Raw genomic sequence first — 6000 nt, 5'->3', positions numbered from 1 at the left:
TTCTGCTCCTTTGCTGACAGATGATTAGGTAGAGCTACTGCTTTTAATACGTCGGTCTGTGTCATTACATAAATCTTGTCACATTCGGACCCTCTAGTTTACTTTACATGATCTGTTAACAAACATTTCTATCTCTGGTTCCTTTTAGGGTCATGTCTTTCTCCAGTGCTATCCATCCAGATACCTTCGCTCCTTTTTAGGAAAAGATGTATGTCTTCCTCAGTTCCTTTCTTCAGGCTGGACAAAGCTGTCAGGCTGCGGGTGGTGGGGTAAGTGTCTCTCAGGGCAGTCCAGTAGAGATTCCTGTATGCATTGAACGACAGTTCATCAACCGCCTCACTGCATCCGGTTTTAGCATCAATTTCCCTCGCCTTCAGACTTCCTTCCAGTCTTGCGATGATACTCCTCAAATCACCCACGCACACTCGGTCTCCTGCAGTATACTTTTCAAATTCAGAAATCCATTTTTGTCCTCCGCCGCTGAGGGGAGGAAGTTTGGACACCAAACTCTCCATGTCCCGATGACTCTATGGTTGGTATATCATGTTCCCTCCTTGAGTTGCCGTTGTGACCTCCACAGTCCTTCGCCATTGCTGATCCAATCCCTTGTGTCCCATTACGTCCCACGTATTCATGATAGTTTGTTCTATTCAATAGCTCAGCCATTCCTTGTGATCCCATTTCCCTTCTTCTGTCTTCACTCATTTGTCTTGCTTCTTTGTCCGTGGTCATGCTCTCCAGACCTCCAGAGGAGTATTGAAGTGACTGGGCATGATAAAGTGATTGGGCAGGCTGGGGTGACTGGGCAGGCTGAAAGGACTGGGCAGGCTCCAAGACACTGTGAGGCAAGTGGATTGGAACTAGGGTATAGAGAACATCCTTTTGGAACCCTCTCCCGTTCATTTTCAGGCCATGTTCCATCATTCTCTGTTCCACCCTTCTCTGATCATCGTCTGAGAGTTTCGTGAGTTGTTTCAGCACGGATCCCATACGTGCGCTACTCTCACTTTCCTCGACTTCCAGAACTCCTCCTCTCACCTGGCACACGGGTGCTTGAATGGAAGTGGAACGAAAAGGATTAATATTGGATGAGTATGCCGGAGGAGCGGCGGCTTGGGACAAATCTGGGTAGAGCTGAGGAGTTTGAGAGATGTGTACCTTCTCTTCTTGCTTGTTGTCTTCTTTTGTCTCTCCCGCTTCCTTGACCACGCAGATTGTACCCGCTGCAGTTGGTGGTACATACAGTATATCTCAAAAGTGAGTACACCCTTTAGATTTTTGCAAATATTCTGTTATATCCTTTCAGGGGATAACATTATCCTACTGAAACTTTGATATAACTTAAAGTAGTCAGTGTGCTGCTTGAATAACAGTATAGATTTATTGTCCTTTGAAAATTACTCAGTACACAGCTGTTAATGTCTAAACAGCTGGCAACAAAAGTGAGTACACCCCATAGTGAACATGTCCTAATTGTGCCCAATGATGTTGTTTTCCCGCCCTGGTGTCATGTGACTCGTTAGTGTTACAAGGATTCAGGTGTAAATGATAAGCAGGGCTGTTAAATTTGGTGTTTTGGGCACAATTCTCTCTGAATGCTGGACAACATGGCACCTCATGGCAAGGAACTCTCTGAGCGGCTGAAAAAAAGGATTATTGCGCTTCACAAAGATGGCCTTGGCTATAAGAAGATTGCCAACACCATGAAAATTAGTTGCAGCACAGTGGCTAAGATCATACAGCGGTTTTCCAGGACAGGTTCCACTCGGAACAGGCCTCGCCAGGGTCGACCAAAGAAGTTGAGTCCACGTGCTCAGCGTCATATCCAGAGGTTGGTTTCCAAAAATAGACGTGCGAGTGCTTCCAGCATTGCTGCAGAGGTTGCAGAAGTGGGATGTCAGCCTGTCAGTGCCCAGACCATACGCCGCACACTGCATCAAATCGGTTTGTATGGCCGTCGCCCCAGACAGAAGCCCCTTCTGAAACCGATGCATAAGAAAGCCCGCAAACAGTTTGCTGAAGACAATGAATCCAAGAACATGAGTTACTGGAACCATGTCCTGTGGTCTGATGAGACCAAAATAAACCTGTTTGGGTCAGATGGTGTCCGGCATGTGTGGCGGCACCCTGGTGAGGAGTACCAAGACAAATGTGTTTTGCCTACAGTCAAGCATGGTGGTGGCAGCATCATGGTCTGGGGCTGCATGAGTGCTGCCGGCACTGGGGAGCTGCATTTCATTGAGGGACACATGAATTCCAATATATACTGTGACATCCTGCAGCAGAGCATGATCCCCTCTCTTCGGAAACTGGGCCGTAGGGCAGTTTCCAACATGATAATGACCCTAAACACACCTCCAAGATGACAACGGCCTTGCTGAAGAAGCTGAAGGTTAAGGTGATGGACTGGCCAAGTATGTCTCCAGACCTAAACCCAATTGAGCACATGTGGGGCATCCTCAAGAGGAAGGTGGAGGAGTGCAAGGTGTCCAACATCCGTGCGCTCCGTGATGTCGTCGTGGAGGAGTGGAAGAAGATTCCAGAAGCAACCTGTGCAGCTCTGGTGAATTCCATGCCCAGGAGGGTTAAAGCAGTGCTAGATAACAATGGTGGTCACACAAAATATTGACACTTTGGGCACAATTTAGACATGTTCACTATGGGGTGTACTCACTTTTGTTGCCAGCTGTTTAGACATTAACAGCTGTGTACTGAGTAATTTTCAAAGGACAATAAATCTATACTGTTATTCAAGCAGCACACTGACTACTTTAAGTTATATCAAAGTTTCAGTAGGATAATGTTATCCCCTGAAAGGATATAACAGAATATTTGCAAAAATCTAAAGGGTGTACTCACTTTTGAGATATACTGTATTTAAGATGGAAAAGAAGACTCATGACTCGAGCCTTCCTCTTTTCAGCTTTCTGAAGTGCCCTATGTGCGGCGCCGAATCGTCTTTTCCCCTCTGTCTCCCAAGCTTCAGCATGTTGTAGATATTCTTCGTTCTCATAGTCAACAACTGCTCTTCGTTGGCTTGCAGTAAGACCTGGCTTGTCATCTTCTGAGATTAGTCTTCTTGTTTGCCACAGCTGGAGCAGCTCTTCCATCTTCTCTTTAACTTTCCTCCTTTCAGCAGGTTCAGTAGAGGCTTCCAGCCTTTTAACATTGTTACTTTCAGGTCTGCTGTGGGTACAGTCTTGACTGGCTTTGGGTCCCCCTTGTCCGACATTGTAATTGATGTACTCAGTATCCCAATAAAGGACAAATCTTGTTTATTTTTTAAATCACAAATTTCTATAAGAAAGTGGTTTAAACAAAACAAAATTTGATAAAACATAAATGTTTAACCCAAAAATGTTTCTATATAAACAAATATGTCAACTTACAAAGATATATTTTTTTATCAAAAATATAAAAATTGTAATAAAAAATTAATGAACAGAGAATTTTAATGATAAAAAATAAATGTTCAATCAATCAATGTTATAGAGAACAAAGAACATTAGAAAAAATTAAAAGAACTAATAAGAAATGTCTTAATTAAAAAATCCATCTAATTTATACTTGAATTTCAATTTAATTTCTAATTGTAATTTACAAACTTGTCTGCTGCTGCACAATTTTAAATTTAGGTCCACTTCTATTGTCGTCCTACAGGTGGAGGGGTTTAATTTTTGGAAAGTTTTTATCAAATTTTAGCTGTAGTCTCAATTGTTTTTTTAAATTCCAACCGGATGACGAAGGATAGAAAATGGAGGTTTCTTTGTTCTAAATGTTCTCTCCTCTCAGTTTGGAGAAAACTCACATCTCTGGTTTAATCACTCTGTCAATACATCACTTGTGCATTCTATTTCCACCCAAAATGCTCCAGCGTAAGACTCGAGGTTTAGTTTATCACAATTTACTTTCCCATGCCACGTAGCATCAAGTAGGCGGAATTAGCAACCCAGCATCACATAGCCACAATTAGCTGGTCCTAATCTCTGAGGCCTTTCACAAAAACGTCTCCTTCTTTCACGTTTTTCCAACTTAAAACAACTTCACATACACTCTACGGTTCTCTTTGATTTCACAACCGTCCACCAGTCAGTTTGTACAGTTTCCACCTGATCTACAGACTCAAATGCATTAGCTAAATATCAGTGCTAGCTTAGCCTAGCCTTTAGCCTTTGGCCCGCTTGAGATACACTTTACTCACAACAACAACACAATTAGTATCCTTAACATTCTTATTTTACCACTATGTTGTCCAAAAGGAGATGAGATATAATGTCTCTGAGACAATGAGGCGATCGTCATCAACTCCTTCACGTAAATCAGGCTTATACTCAATATTCTCCTTTTGCCACAACACTAGCCTCTAAACTAGGCTTCCCGTAAGTCTTGAAGTTAAACTATACCTCCCAAAGGACTTTTTTAACATTTAATCTTAACATTTACCAACTAAGTCCTACTTAGCTACCTACCTTAGGGTTTATATATTAAACTAAATTAAATTCAAGCCTTCCTTAGGCTTTCTCCAGTACCGTACTGGACCCTCCTCGGAGCTTGAATGTCGAATTAAAACAGCAATCTTCTAGTTAAATCGATATATTTATTAATGTGATAAGTCAAACATGGAAAATACTTATCTAATCACATCACCATTTCTACAGACTGAATTGCTAAGAAAACCCAGGTTGCTGTCTGACAGCTCCGTGAAAGTGTGTATAAAGGCTCCTAAACATATGGATAAATACACGGTGAAGGTGTTAACCTTCTCCTCATTGGTCCCCGTTGGCGCCATCACGCTCCTTGGTCAAGAAGTGATGGTTGTTGACCTGTTCTCTTAAAGGGGAAGTGTTCCTACTGTGTTTACATTCAATATTGTGCTCGTAATACATTCAGTGCAGAAATTAATAGTGCAATACATATTGTGCAGAAATACATATTGATTGAGGTAGACAAATACATATGATAGTCTTTCAAGTGTGGATTAATACAATCAGGAGTAATTTACTTCGCAGACCACACGGAGAGGAGGGACGAGGTGCAGTCAACAGTTTTTGTAGCTCCCTCCAGTAATGAACACGAGGCCAAGGTCTTGTTTTAAAATACGGGGTTTATTCTCATCCATTAACATCCTATCCAACCCGTGAGAACTAGGTTAAAACAGAAAACATAGAAGTGAACAATATTTCAATGCCGCTAAATCACACAAACGGCCTTTGTTTGTGTCCACTGCGTTTAAACACGCGGTGTTCTAATGTTTATAATGTTTATCCATTTATTATAAGGATGTGTGTGTTTTGGTGTGATAAGGATTACTGACATTAAAGGATTGAGTTTGATTTATTAAAGATAAAATGTAACAGATAGAAACAATAATTATAAAAATGCTGAAGGAAATATTTCCAGCATAAACATTTGTTCAGTTAGGCAGTGTTTATCATACGTCTAATGTATCCTTTGTTTTCTGTTTGAAGGTTTTCAACCTAATGGAACTCAAATGAATTGATGAATAAATTCAAAATATGAGTTGAGTTGTCCAGGCGTCCTCTGTATTCTTCTGAGCCTTTTCAAATTTGGGCAGACATTAAATAAAAGCCACAGTAACTTGACACATACCTCGTAGGATGCTTGTCATTTAGAGGGGCTAATGTCTTAAACTACATATATTTAGCTTTATAGTCGAAGAGATCGCAAGTTCACGCTGTGCTGCATCGGTCTGGAGCCGCGATCAGGCGTGCTCAGGGGAATATCGCCGTCAGCTTCCTGTTGACGGTTCGGGACCCAGCCTACTGCAAGAGAACAGAACCAGGCCATCACCATGCATTTATTGTGTGACTGATTACCTGATGATTCTGTTCAGCTGTCTGGCCTCCAGCTGGGACACTAGATTTCTTTTGTGCTAGCACACAAGCTTTGCTTGCTGAGATGTAAAGATGTATGATGTCTTTACTGCGTGTTGACCTCCATGTTTGATTGACTTTGACCCATTTCTATGTCTATTCATAT

This window comes from Cottoperca gobio, chromosome 17 (assembly GCF_900634415.1).
Source record: "Cottoperca gobio chromosome 17, fCotGob3.1, whole genome shotgun sequence".
Classification (NCBI taxonomy): Eukaryota; Metazoa; Chordata; class Actinopteri; order Perciformes; family Bovichtidae; genus Cottoperca; species Cottoperca gobio.
This window is presented reverse-complemented; position numbering follows the sequence as displayed.